Source organism: Puma concolor, chromosome A1, assembly GCF_028749965.1.
Source record: "Puma concolor isolate L17-30 chromosome A1, mPumCon1.1.hap2, whole genome shotgun sequence".
Lineage (NCBI taxonomy): Eukaryota > Metazoa > Chordata > Mammalia > Carnivora > Felidae > Puma > Puma concolor.
Window position 1 is genome coordinate 151979960 of NC_141667.1, and position 15757 is coordinate 151995716.

Here is a 15757-nt window from a genome sequence, read left to right on the forward strand (position 1 = left end):
CTAAGTTGGAACAGCTCCATTAATGCTTCAAAAGGGAACCTTCAGCAGGGAATGTTAGATCCCCCAGAGAGGGCTGGACTATTTTCATGGCCAGTAGCTATTGGAATCACTAGTTATAGAATAGCTAGCATAAATGGGGGCTGTGGGCTGAGGTCCAGGCTCTTGCCAGACCAGCCTCTTCCCCTTTTGGTGATGACAATAAACTGGCAGCAAAGGATTCCAGAACAGGAAGATCACCCTGGCTTTGCATTTTCTCTCCCTCTCCCTGTTCCCTTCTCTTGTACTTTATGGCTCAGTGTTTCCTGGACTCTCAAGATAGAACCACATGAAGGCAAAGCAATGAAGGTATATCAGCACCAGCTAGTACTTTGCAAAACATGAGGGGCTCATAGACTATTTATGGATCCATTTAGATGAGTCAGATTTTGAGGAATCAGTCAAGACTTGTGTCAGGTGGTAACTCGGGTTCTCCTACCACACAGAGACAGAGCATTAGGCTCATAGTTATGGGCAGGTGGGCCTCAGAGGAGGAGCACATGCCCTGCTTTCCCTACCTCTTGGGGGGCAGTCAGTGTTCCAGGCCCAAGAATGACTAATGTGACCACAGTTCTCTGTTGTGATACACCCATGTGAATTCCATCACTAAGGCTACAGGGGAAGGAGGTCATACACACACACACACACACACACACACAGGCATACATGTGCACCATAATAAAAACTAATATGAACTGAACACTTACTATCTACCAAGCACTTACCTACACAAGGAGTATTATTATTATTATTATCACTAATAAGTCTGAGTCAAAGATAAGTTAACTGAAGCACAGGAAGTCTAGGCAATATGCCTTCACACACAGCTAGGAGGTGGTAGAATTGGGGGGAGACAAGCCCTCACTTGTCTGGATACAGATTCCTCACCAGCTGTGTTGTTTGCCAGGGCTGGATGCACCCTCAGTTTTCCTGTGCCCCGGAACATGGCTCCTGTTAGGGACCACCTGACTACAGCACTCACAGCAGCTCACATGCAGTGAGGAAGCAGACTGAGTCCCCAGGTGTCAGCCACAAGACCAAGCAACCAAGCATGAGCAACCAAGCAACTAATGAATAAAACCCCAAATCTCCCACTACTCATAAAACAACTCAAAACTGGAGTCTTCCTCAGACTTTGCCAAAAGCATCTTCTTGGACAGGAGGGACATGCCCTGTGATCACTTTGCTCCCAATGCACAAGGCATTGAAAAGCCTTAAATTGGAGGAAGACTGGTGATTTCCTGAAGGAACTTCAGAGGAGCTGAATGCTCCCTAAAGGGCCCCACTTCTTCCCACCTGCTGCCTGAAGTTCGCCTTTTCTGAACTCACTGTCCACCTTAAAGGCTCTAATCCTCACAGGAGTGCAAGTACCCTGTGAGGGGAGACACTTTCGGATCTCAGCTATTCACACCACAGTATAGATTGCAGACTATTTCTGGTGAGGAGGTTTTGCTTGGGACAGAGTCTGGAGACATAGGATATCGGAGGAAGATTGAGGACCCAGGAAAGAGAAAGACATCCAGAAAGAGTCTTGGTATGGAGCTAATCTTTGCAGGTGGGGCAAATTCTCTATATTCTCCTGGATCTTCTGGGATGTCTCCTGAATACACTTGGAGGAGTAAGGGTTGCACACACTGAAGATAAAGAAATGCCACCACCCTCCACCCAGGGAGGCAGCCCATTTCTCCCCTTCCTTCTTTTCTTCTCATTTTCTCCCTGGCCTCACCCAAACCCCATTCCAGTCTCTTTCTGCATCTCCAATTCCTAAACAATACTTGATGTTCTCTTAGTTTGCATTCCCTCAGCTCTTAAGTATCTCTTTAAAGATTATTTTTTACTTTTACCACTCCCATGAGCTTGGGCTGTGTAACAGCAGTGTGTTTGTCCTTCTCCCATTCCTGCATCTCAGTCTGTACACCTTGAGGGGTAGAGTACTCTCCCACCCTCTCCCCCTCCAGTACCCACTGCAATGTTTTGCCCTCCACAAGCTGTCAATTAATGCTCACTGGCTTACTCTGGTTTGATTTCAATTGAACCACAAGATTTCCACCCCTTGTCTCCAAGGTAGATGAACTGCCCCAAGAAAGGAACTTAGGGAGGCTGGAGGGGGAAATGGAGACCATCAGAATCCTACCTCCTCAGGTGGACCTGCCTGAATGAATATCTCCTCTTAGCCACACTTGAAACAACCCATCCTGCAGCCAGGTTCAGTCTATAAGATGGTGTCAACTCATCTTGTCCTCTCTTCAAAGCCATCATTTTCTTCTTTCCATTTCTGGAAGGTGGGGGTTTAGATAGGTGTTGAGAATGAGCCACATACCTGGCAGGAAGCAGCAAGGGGTCTGGAATGGCAGATGATTCCTGGTGATCTTAGCTCCCTGCAAAAGACATGACTGTAGTAAAATGTCTTGGTCTCAGATACTAAGGTCCCCTGGACATGAGCTGGTAGCTAAGTTCAGGGGACCAACTCATCTGTGACAGAATTACCCACCCACCCACCTTCTACCTTAATACACATGCTGCTTGCTCTTCTCTTTGCTATATAAAAAGATAGAACAAAACGAGGAAGTCTCTGTCACATCCTGTCTCTGTGAGAAAAATCATGAATTGAATTTCCATAGACAATATCCCCCTAAGGTCTTAGAAGGAGGGGAAAGGTAGCTGGAAGCTTTGCAGAGACCGTGAATTGCAGAGACTCAGAGCAGGGAGAAAATACTCCAGTTGGTTGCCTGAGATTTTTGGGGCCCCACGGAGAGAAGATGGCCATCCTCAGCTAGCCCCTCTCTGCTCAATGGCACAAAGATACAGAGACTGGACTGGACTATGCACTAATGGCTGGTGTCCAACTCTTAACCAGCTATACCCTTCTCTGCATGGCAAGGGCAGTAAAGAAGATAGACTTGGAGAAGTTGCCATAAGTAAAACCTGCAAGAGCTATTCACATACAACTTGGAACTAGATTTCCAAGGATTTCTGGAACTGGGATTTCTCTGGGCACTGAACTGGGATTTCTCCAATGGAGTGGAGCTCAACAAAGAAGAAGCAAACATACCTCACCCTACCCCATTACCATAGGCCACAGTGCAGCCACCTGGATGTACGCCTTCCTGATATCTTTCCTAAGGGGCAGGTCAGAGCTGGGACATAGGGTACCTCCAGTACAGGCAGGATGCTCTCAAGGACTCCCAGAAATGCCTGATGTTTGGGGAGGGGCCTGTGCAGGAGCCAGGGCTTTGAGTAAGTGGAAGTGAGAACAGTGGAAGTGAGCTGACGGTGACATTCCATGTGCAGGCAGGCTGCTGCATGCATCATAGGCTTATGCATGCATAAAAATGTCCTAGGATGGTAAAGGGACTGTGCAGCAAGCTCAAATGGTGGGTCCATGTCCCTGGAGCTGGAGAAATAGAGGAGAGCTCAGGAATAGATTAAACATAAAATCAACACTAAACAAGATCAGAAGCAGGAGCAAAATAATGATGAAGACAAGGGGAAGGGAGCAGACATTCTGAGTGGAAAGAGGTGGTTAGCATGTGTGGGTAGGAAAAGGCTATGGGCTTGCTCTGACAGTTTATGAAACTCAGCAGTAGAAGGGAAGGCTGACCAAAAAATATGAAGCAAAGTAATATGATTTAGCTCATATGTGGAATTTAAAAACAAAACAAACAAGCAAAGGGAAAAAATGAGAGAGAGAATCAAAGCAAGAAACAGATTCTTAACTGTAGAGAACAATCTGATGGTTACCAGAGGAGAGGTGTACCTAAGGGGCGCCTGGGTGGCTCAGTCAGTTGAGCCTCCAACTTCGGCTTGGGTCATGATCTCGCTGTCCATGTGAGTTCGGCCCCGGATTGGGCTCTGTACTGACAGCTCGGAGCCTGGAGCCTGTTTCAGATTCTCTGTCTCCCTCTCTTTCTGCCCCTCCCCCACTCACACTCTGTCTGTCTCTGAAAAATGAATAAACCTTAAAAAAAAGTGCACTTGTGATGATGAGCAGCTGGTATTGCATGGAAACTTTGAAATGCTATATTGTCCAACTGAAATTAGTGTAACACTGTATGTTAACAAACTGGAACTAAAGTAAAAACTTAAAGTAAAAAAAAAAAATAGATGGGATCAAGTTGCAAAGGATCTTTCCTGTCACACGGTGAAACGGAACATTGGTGAAACGGAACATTGTTCTATGGACAGCCAAGAGCTATTTTGAAGTTGAAAGGACGTGAATTGATTCAGGCTAGAGAAGAAAAATGGTGACCACACTGACAGGCTATTTGGCAACATTTATCTTGACCTTTTTATTGTCCTTCCCCTGGGGTCCTCCACAGTGCCTGGGGAAAAAAGGAACTGTCACAGCAGAAATGCCAAGGCCACAGGCAGAGTCCACTTGTGTGACTCTGGATACAGCCCTGCTGAGATGTGGAAGGCAGACACCACCTGCTACTCCCTGCACATCAGGGTGCATCTCCAGCAAGGACAGGGCCCCGTGCCCCATCCCCGGCTGCATATGGGTACCTCCATTTGAAGTCCTCGGGAAGCACATAAAGGCCTGTATCCAAAAAAAGGATGACCTCTGTACTCCCGGAGGCTGTAAACGGGGAGGGAAGAACTTCCACCTGCCCTTAGACAGTGAAGAACCCACCTCCTTAGAGCTTCTCCATCAGTTCATTTAAACCAGTTCTCTTTGGTGTACCCTGGCCCTCACCAGGGGGTTGTCTAAGGGAACTTGGGGGTGGGCCAGAGAATCCCCTCCACAGCACAAAGGCCACTCTCCAACACCACATTGGGGCACTGGAGGAGATGCAACAAAAAGTCTTGCTGAATACACAATGAGATGAATTAATCCTCCTCTTCCCAGGAAAGACAGCAAAAGGAATGACAGTAAGAGGGGCTTATGATGAATTTGTGAGCACAGAGGCAGGCTTGGGAAGGATGGGGAGTCATGTCTTCTCCTTAGTTTGAAAAAAATCTGTTTTCCCTCATCTTCAGAGTCCATGCAGAAATGTGTGTCACCTCTATCTCCACCTCTCAGACTTCTCTCCTTTTATTTTTGGCCCCTAATCTTCACCAGTCAGCACCTGCTGCCATCATGCTTTTTCACATGGCATTCTACCCACCTCTTCTCTCTGCCAATCCATGCTCTTTCCCCAAGACCCTGCTCATAACTCCTTCTTCCAGTATCTTCATGGGTGAACTCTACCTCTCTTTGTGTATAAATATCTTCCTTCTCACTCTTCAAGTTGCCCCTCATAGTTTGAACTTATATAAATGTCTCATAGGGACACATTTGTGTATGTCTTTATGTGGCTCTATTTTCATCTATAATTCTGGCCCCTGGAGTTTAGGGACCAAGTCTTCTTGGCCTTTGCCATGTTCTCATACACCAGCAAATGACTCCTTACAAAGGAAGCTAGTCAGTTGTGTGGATTGACATATGAAAGAAGAGACAATTATTAACAAAGATGGATTTTGCTCTGTACTATTCAGGGGCAGAAAGAATGGATTTGCTAATTTCTCACTGCTTGCTCCCTCCACCCCGCTCAGCCCAAAGCATGGCCCCCTGAGCTTTCCTCATTACATAACTTCCTTTGTTGTTTTCCAAAAGCTCAGACTGAAAGTCCTGTGCCTGTCAGCCAGCATGAACCTGATGAGGGAAACAAAGGCAACAAAAATGTAGCTTGAATTAAATCTCCTTACAGCTTGCAGCCCACTAATAGACAACTGAAACATGCAGAGTGTGACCTTGCTCAAGCAACTCATGGCTGCCTTACCTCCTTAATGTTTTTGTTTTATCAAAGACTAAAAGTAATTTTATTTTAACAGTAGCTAGCCTCTCAAGGTCCTGAAAGTCTTGTGTTCAAATTCCTAAGTGACTTAACACTATCCCTAACCCCCACTAACTTAAAAGTATACAATCAGTCACTCCTCACAACCCCAGTGCAGTTCTTTCTGCCCACAGATCCTGCCCTTGTGCTTTAATAAAATCACTTTTCTTGCACCAAAGACTTTCAAGAATTTTTTCTTAGCCTTTTTCTCAAGAACCCCATCATACTCACCACTGTACATTTGTCATACAGATGGTAAAGCACACTCACACACACACACACACACACACACACACACACACACACACACACAGTGAGAGAGTGGGATAAGTACACTGTCTGCTCTCTGAGTTGCAGGCACACATCCTTAGCTGGGTCCTGGGAGGAGGGAGGGGTTTGGAGCAGCAAGGGCTTCACACACTGCCCAACAAGCCTGAAGTCTACAAGGTCAATGGATATTTCTGGGATAACTTGAAGAGTGTGCCCTAAGGCATCAGCATTGGGCACTCCCACCTCAGAAGACTTTCTTTGCAGTAGAGTTAGCCAGCATCCTCTCATAATATGCAGAACTGTGTAGAATGAGAATTGGTTGTAAAGAAGCCACCAGCTGAATGCAGACCCTTTGAGAACAGCATTCACATGAATCCTTTCCACTTGGAGGAAGGAAGTGGATGAACTCTGGTTACTATACTTTGATTATGCTTTTTCAGAGAGTTGGTCCAAACTTAGAGTTGGACAGAGACTGAATTATATAAGAAGGTTGTAATGAAAAAAAAAAAAAAAGATCTGATCTTAAAGATGGTGCTCCACATTCATGGACATCAAACCTGTGATTCTTTCTGCAGTAAAGAGAGAGCTCTATTACGTCATCTACACCAATGCTGAAGAGTTCTTGTATTCCTAGAATAAATTCTACTCAGTCCTGGTGTAGTACTTTTACAATATTCTTCTCTGTATACTAATATTTAATATCAGCTTTTCTTCTATATTCATTAGTGAGGTAGGTATGTAATTTCCTTATATTTAATTCTCTCCCCACCACCACCCCCAGTGTTATTCTCATCAATTTGGAGTAAAGATTATGTGGCTGGAGCACCTGGCTCAGTTGGTGGACCATGTGATTCTTGATCCCAGGTTGTGAGTTCAAGCCTCACCTTGTGTTTCTTAAAAATAAAATTATAAAAAAAAAGATTGCACAGCAATCTTAGAACAAATAATGAAACTTTCCATCTTCTTTGCCAAGAATTTTTTTTTTTATGCACCACAGAACTGTTGGTTTTCTAGCATTAACTCAGGGAACCATCTGGACAAGAGCTTTGGGGACAATTGATGTGTAACTTGTAAAAATATATTCAGTATCTGAATAGACCAGAATTGACAAATAAGTCAATTTTGGTCATTTATATTTTCCTGGAAAATTATTCACCTTACCTGTATTTTCATATTATTGGTTTAAGTCCTCTGCAGAGCTCATCCTTGCTTGCAGTGGTGGAGTGTTTGGACCTTTAACTAAGTCTGATTTGATCTGTTTGTTGAAGCAAACTTGGAAAAAATGGGTGGAGCATGATCTCAAAAAAGGAGAAAAGAAAAAGGAACATTTAAAAAAAGAGAATAAAAAAAATATAAGGCTTATTCCAAAGAAAAAGAAAGAAAAAACTAAGAAGAAGAAAGGAGAAGAAAAGGAAAAAAAAAGGAAAAAGAACAGAATAAAGTGTGGTCAAAAGAGAGAGAGAGGGAGAGAGATAAAAGGAAATGGAAAAACAAAAAGAAAGAAAGAAACATGATCCTGATTCCAAAAGAAAAAAAGAAGGTGGAAAAATAGGAAAAAAAAAAGAGTTGTCTGGTTTTTGTGCATGGGTGTGGGAGACGGGTGCTGGCTGTGCTAGTTTGGAGATGAGGCCAGCTGCGTTTGCTCAGAGTCAGTCTTGCCCCAGTAAATAAGCAACTGCCAGGCTAGGAGGGGCAGCTAAGTGAGTCCTGCCTCCAGTGGGGGCTGTTGTTTTGCTCTCTGAGGTCCCACCGTGTTGGTGTTGTGGGGAAAATGCCACCATCCCAATCTTTCACCCCTAGACCAGGATTTTCAAACCTGCTGTTCAGGCAGCCCTCACAGAATAGTGAGGGCAGTCAGCTCACTCTGCCCCACAACTATCCTGTTTTTTATCTTTGGCATATGGCTGAGATTCAAAACCTAAATTCTTAAAGGACCCAGCATGGCATGGATCTTCTCCCCTTGTTCAACATAGAGTCTCTCCACCTTGCTGATGAAAGGCCTTTGCCTGGCACCTGCAGGGTCTTTTGTCCTTGTGGAGTCAAGAAACCCTCTTCCAAAAGTACTCCTCAAAGGCGACTGTTCTCTCCCAGTGCACCTCAGAGATGTCTACACCTCATTATGCACTCTGGGACCAGCTCCCTCCTCCCCAGAAGTGCACACCGCAGCTCCACTCCTGAGAAAGTCACACACTTCCAAAACCTCAGAGTTTGAGCTCCAAAAGCTGTTTGAAAAAAAGAACTGGAACACTCAGTACTTCTCCCTCCCCAGTCCATGGTCCAGAGAGGTTTTTCCCCTTGTGCTAACTCAATGCCACACTCTCTCAACCCCTCTCTCTTTCTAGCCCTTCTATCTCTACAGAAACGGTTCCCTCCCCTTTGTGGCACAGCCATTTTTCTCTCCCCCAATTCACTTCCACATACCTCACACCTACCAAGCTGTCTCCCTTCCACTGTGGAGATCATTCTACCAGTCCTTAGATCAATATCCTAGGTGTTCCAAGTAATCAGACCACAGTAATCAGACCAGTTCAATAGAACTGTGTTTGAGGGATGAAGAAAGCCCAGGGTCCCCCTACTTTAGCGTCTTAAGCCTTCTCCTGTATATTCTATATATATTGTGTATATAACCCCTTATCAGAAATATAATTTGCAAATGCCTTCTCCCATTTGGTAGGTTGTCTTCTTGTTTTGTTGATGGTTTTCTTTGTTTAGCATGAGCTTTTTATTTTGGTGTATTTTCAATAGTTTGTTTTGGGGCGCCTGGGTGGCGCAGTCGGTTGAGCGTCCGACTTCAGCCAGGTCACGATCTCGCGGTCCGTGAGTTCGAGCCCCGCGTCGGGCTCTGGGCTGATGGCTCGGAGCCTGGAGCCTGCTTCCGATTCTGTGTCTCCCTCTCTCTCTGCCCCTCCCCCGTTCATGCTCTCTCTCTCTCTGTCCCAAAAATAAATAAACGTTGAAAAAAAAAAAAAAAAAAAAAAGTTTGTTTTGCTTTTGTTTCATTGCCTGAGGAGACATATCTAGAAAAGCGTTGTTGCAGTCAGTGTCCAAGAGATTACTGCCTATTTCTTTTAGAAGTTTTATGGTTTCAGTTATCAAATTTAGCTATTTAATTTTTTTTTCAGTTACCACAAAGGTACTTTTTTTTTCTACCCAAGTTTAGGCATTTCATCCATTTTGAGTTTATTTTTGTGTATGTGGTTTTAGAAAGTGGTCCAGTTTCATGCTTTTGCATGTATCTCTAGTTTTGTCCCCCCAAATTTATTGAAAGTACTATGTTTTTTCATTGTATATTGTTGCCTCCTCCTTTTATATAAATTAAATGATAATATAAATGTGGAATTTTTCTGTGTTCCACCGATGTGTCTATTTTTTTGCGAGTAGTATACTGTTCAGATTTCTATAGCTTTCTAGTGTACTTTGAAATCTTGAATTGTAATGCCTCCATATTTTTTTCTTCTTTTTCAAGATTGCTTTGGTTATTGGAGATCTTTTGTGATTCCATATGAATTTTAGGATTTTTTTTAGTTCAGTGAAAAATGTTATTGGTGTTTTGATAGGGATTACACTGAATCTGTAGGTTGCTTTGGGTAGTGTGTACATTTTAACAATCTTTGTTCTTCCAATACATGAGCATGAAATATATTTTTATTTGTTTGTGTCATCTTCAATTTCTTTTATCAATATCACATAGTTTTCAGAGTATAGGTCATTCACGTTCTTGGTTAAATATATTCCTAAATTCTCTTTCTGCTACTTCATTATTAGTGTAGTGATATTCAGTGGAATGCTGTACATTAATTTTATATCATAGAACTTTATTAATTTTTCAATTCTAATATTTTTAGCGGATTCTTTAGAGTTTTCTATACATAGTGTTGTGCCTTCTGCAAATAATGATGGTTTTACTTCTTCCTTAGCAATATGGATTAATTTTATTCTTTTTCTTGTCTGATTGTTCTCGCTAGGACTTCCAGTACTATTTTCAACAAAATGATGAGTGTGGACATCCTTATTTGGATCCTAATCTTAGAGGAAAACTTACCTTTTTTCACCATTGAGTGTGGTGTTAGCATGGGCTTGTCATATATGCCCTTTATTATATCAAGGTATGTTTCCTCTAAACACACTTTGTTGAGAGTTTTTATTATAAACAAAGGCTTTATATTGTCAAATACCTTATCTGCATCTATTGAGATGATCATATAATTTTTATTTTTCCTCTTGTTAATGTTATATATCACACTGATTGACTTCTGAGTATTTAAGCACTCTTGCATCTCTAAAATAAATCCCATTCGATGGTGGTAAATTATTTTTTAATGCAGTGCTGAATTCTGTTTGCTAATATTTTTTTGAGGACTTTTTTGCATCTATATTCATCAGAGATTTGGGGCTATAGTTTCCTTTTATTTTGTTTTTGTAGTGTTTTTGTCTGGTGTAGGTATCTGTAATTTTGGCCTTGTAGAATTAATTTGTAAATTTTCTTTCCTTTTCTATTTTTTGGGATAATTTGAGAATAATAAGTACTAACTTGTCTTTAAATGCTTGTTGGATGGGGCACCTGTGTAACTCAGGTGGTTAAGCATCCAATTTCAGTTCAGGTCATAATCTTGAGGTTTGTGATTCTGAGCCCTGCTTCAGGCTCTGTGCTGACAGCTCAGAGCCTGGAGTCTGCTTTGGACTCTGTCTCCCACTCTCTGCCCCTCCTCCACTTTCTCTCTCTCTCTATCAAAACTAAAAATAAACATTTAAAAAAATTTAATGTTTGGTAGAATACACCTCTGAATCTACATGGTCCTGGAGACTGTTTTTTGAGAGATTCTTTTTTTATTACTGATTCAATTTCATTATGAAAAAATTGAAGTTTTCTATTTTTTTCCTGATTCAGTTTGGAAGATTATATGTTTCCCATAATTTATCAATTTATTCCACATTGTTCAATTTATTTACATATAATTTTTCATGTATTATGAAAGGAGGAAGCAGGAAGAAGAGAAAGTGCCACAGTATGTGTTTGAAGACTTATTTGGACATTCTTTTTTTCTTTTTTTTTTTGTCATTATTTATTTATTGTCAAATTTACTTACATACAACATCCAGTGCTCATCCCAACAAGTGCCCTCCTCAATGCCCATCACCCATTTTCCTCTCCCCCTGCCCCCCCCATTCACCCTCAGTTTATTCTCTGTATTTAAGAGTCTCTTGTGGTTTGCTTCCCTCCCTCTTGGACATTATTTTTTTCTTAATTGTCTGTTTTGGTGATTTTTTTCCCCAGTAGCATAAAGTTTACTTCAGTTCAACTATACAAACACCTATGAGTCCTTTATATGGCCATTACTATTATTGGTGCTGAATATAAGATAGGCTAAATTATGATATTTACAGAATAGTAAAGCAAAACACAGAATAGTAAAGCAAAAAGAAGAGGAAGAGGAAGAAGGGGAAGGAGGAAAAGAAGGAGAAGAAGAAGAGGAAGAAGGAGAAGGAGAAGGGGAAATGCATGTATCACGGGAGTATGGGAAATGGGTACACATTATTACATTATTCTGGCATGATTGAGAGTATGTTGTGTGAGATTTCTTGATGATGATGATGATGATGATGATGATGATGATGATAGATGATAGATTGTAGATAGATATAGATACTCAATTTGATGTAGAAATAATGTTGAGACTGTATTTCTAAGACTTTATACAACATAGGTTTACTGATTAACTGGGTGAAATAAAAAAAATGGTGATGGTTTTGACTATAGCATAAATAACATGGATGGTGTGAGGTCTTTTTTTCTAGATGTACAAAATTCATTTCTGCTTTTCCACTATGATGATTGCACTTTCCATGCATGTTACTGTTAAATTATGTCAATTTTTACAAGTTGGCATTGGAATCTTAGCCAACACCTTCCTCCTCTTCCACATCTTCACATTCCTTCTGGATCACAGACCTAAGCCCACTGACCTGATCATCTGTCACTTGGCCTTTGTCCACATAATGAAACTCTTCACTATACTGTTTTTGTTGTCTAGAGCTGTTTGAATTACCAAACTTTCTGAATGATTTCAAATGTAAGGCTTTATTCTACATGAGCAGATTTGATGAGAGGTCTCTCCATCTGCATCACCTACTTCCTGAGCATAATCCAGGCCATTACAATCAGCTCTATCACCTCCTGGTTGGGTAGATTTAAACATAAATGCACAAAAACATCTTCCATTCCTTCATCATCTTGTGGTTTCTCGGTTCGTCTCTCAGTATTAATCCCATCTTTTTTACTGTTGCATCTTCTTTAAAATTTTTAAATATTTTTTTTTTATTTTTGAGAGAGAGAGGGAGAGAGAGAGAGAGAAGGAGACTGAGCATGAGTCGGGGAGGGACAGAGAGGGAGACACAGAATCCGAAATAGGCTCCAGGCTCTGAACTGTCAGCACAGAGCCCAATGCGGGACTTGAACCCATGAACTGCAAGATCATGACCTGAGCCAAAGTCAGACCCTTAACCAGATGAGCCACCCAGGTGCCCCTACTGTTGCATCTTCTAATGTGACCCAGACCAGTCTACTGAAAGTCAGTAAATACTGTTCACTTTTCCCTATAACCTCCAGCATCAAGGCACTGTTTTTCACTTTGACATTATACAGGGATGTCTACTTCATAGGAGTCATACTTCTCTCAAGTACATACATGGTGACTCACTTGTTCAGGCATCAGAGGTGGTGCCAGCACCTTCACAGCACCAGCCTCTCCTCAAGAGTCTCCCCAAAGGAAAGAGCCAACCAGACCATCCTGTTGTTGGTGAGTTTCTTTGTGATTGTGTACTGGGTGGACTTCATCATCTGTAATCCTGTTATGGGTGTGTGTCACCATCATCCTAGATTGCCAGAAGATTTGGGGCAATGTCTATGCCACTGTCAGTCCTTTGGTACTAATTAGTTCTCACAAAAGAATAAAAATATGTTGCAAAAATGTGGCAAAATTACAATCAATTTTAAACAAATTATTCATGAAATAATTATCCAAAAACTTATTTTCTCTTTAATAAATTTTTATCTTATACACTAAATTCTTTGGTATTTTGTCTATGTGTATATGTTTAGATATTGCCTAACTCATGTGTAATGGTTAAACACTCTAGCTTTTTAAATTTTCATATCACAATATCACAATATTATTAATTTCACAATGACATTCTTTATTTACTATGCCATTTTTATATAATTATATTTAAACTCATTTTTGTGCCCTAACTATTGATGCAAAAAAGAAGGTAGAGTTAGTCCACAATCTTGATAAAATCCAAAATGAAATAGGATATTTCCCTATTTGTTTTTATTCTGTACTTTCTTTGTCCCAAACAATAAATATGAGTAGTAATTACAGAAGTGATAGGTATATGGGGCGCCTGGGTAGCTCAGTTGGTTAGGCGTCTGACTCTTGGTTTCGGATCAGGTCATGATCTCACCGTTCATGAGTTTGAGCACCACATCGGGATCTGTGGTAATAGTGAAAAACCTGCTTGGGATTCTCTCTCTCTCTCTCTCTCTCTCTCTCTCTCTCTCTCTCTCTCTCTTTCTCTTTCCTGCTCTCTCTGCTCCTCCTACGTCCTATCTCTCTTTCTCTCAAAAAAAAAAAAAATAAATAAATAAACTTAAAAGAAAAAGGAGTGGTAGGTATATTCTTCTTCCTGCAATTTTATAATCTGTGACAGTGGTACTCATAAATTGCCCCCAAAGTCTCATTCTCCTACATTATTACTCTTTGTTTTTCCATCTCAATTTGCATGGAAACTTAGAAACAAAGAATACTACCAATTAGAATTAAATTCCTACATAGGTACAAATAATCTGAGTAAACTCGGGAGGGGATAGAACACATGAATAGACCTGTAGCAAGTAAAGAGATTAGGGAAATATTTCACAAAGAAAAACCCAGACCCTATGGGCTCACTGATAAAGTTATCAAGCATTTAATAAGGAATATTTACCAGCCCTTTATAAACACTTCAAAAGTGGGGAAGAACTGGGAAATTTACCAATTCATTTACCAGTTTATTTTATGAGGCCAGTTACTATCCAGATAATAGAACAAGCAACACCATCACAAGTAACCTACAGACCATGTATTTCATGAACATAGGCACATCCACTTTCCAAAAATAATGTGTAAACTGAATCCACCAGTGTATAAAAATAATTACACATTATGAACAGGTAGGATTATCTTTAAAATGTAAATTTGGTTTAACATCCAAAACTCAATTAATGTAATGCATAATATTCGTAAATTATAGCACTAAAAATAATTATTTCAATAAATATAAAAAGCATTTGACAAAACAAAGACCTGATCATTTTATTTTTATTTTATTTTATTTTTCCCCAAGTTTTTATTTAAATTCCAGTTAGTTAACATACAGTGTAATATTAGATTCAGGTATAGAATTTAGTGATTCATCACCTACATACAACATCCGAAGCTGATCATTTAAAAACCCTCAGATAGGGGCGCCTGGGTGGCGCAGTCGGTTAAGCGTCCGACTTCAGCCAGGTCACGATCTCGCGGTCCGTGAGTTCAAACGCCGCGTCGGGCTCTGGGCTGATGGCTCAGAGCCTGGAGCCTGTTTCCGATTCTGTGTCTCCCTCTCTCTCTGCCCCTCCCCCGTTCATGCTCTGTCTCTCTCTGTCCCAAAAATAATAAATAAACGTTAAAAAAAATTAAAAATAAAAAAATAAAAATAAAAAAATAAAAACCCTCAGATAGGAGATCGGGAGGGAAGATGGCGGCATAGGAGGACGCTGGGCTCACCGCGCGTCCTGCTGATCACTTAGATTCCACCTACACCTGCCTAAATAACCCAGAAAACCGCCAGATGATTAGCAGAACAGAGTCTCTGGAGCCAAGCGCAGACGAGAGGCCCACGGAAGAGGGTAGGAAGGGCGGCCAGGCTGTGCGCGCTCCACGGACCGGTGGGAGGGAGCCGGGGCGGAGGGGCGGCTCGCTGGCCAAGCAGAGCCCCCAAGTCTGGCTTGCAAAAAGTGGAGGGGCCTGATGGACTGTGTTCCGACAGCAAGCGCGACTTAGCGTCTGGGAGGTCATAAATTAACAGCTCTGCTCAGAAAGCGGGAAGGCTGGAGGACAAAGGGAAGGAGAGCTGCTGAGCCCCCGGACGACAGAGCTCAGTTTGGTGGGGAACAAAGGCGCTCGCCAGCGCCATCTACCCCGCCCATCCCCCAGCCAAAATCCCAAAGAGAACCAGTTCCTGCCAGGGATCTTGCTCGCTCTGCGCAAACACCCAACTCTGCGCTTCTGCGGAGCCAAACCTCCGGCAGCGGATCTGACTCCCTCCTGCTGCCACAGGGCCCCTCCTGAAGTGGATCACCTAAGGAGAAGCAAGCTAAGCCTGCCCCTTCTGCCCCTGTGCACCTTGCCTACCCACCCCAGCTAAGACACAAGATCCCCAGCATCACAAGCCTGGCAGTGTGCAAGTAGCCCAGACAGGCCACCCCACCCCACAGTGAATCCCGCCCCTAGGACAGGGGAAGAGAAGGCACACACCAGTCTGACTGTGGACACAGCGGTGGGCTGGGGGCAGACATCAGGTCTGACTGCGGCTCCACCCACCAACTCCAGTTA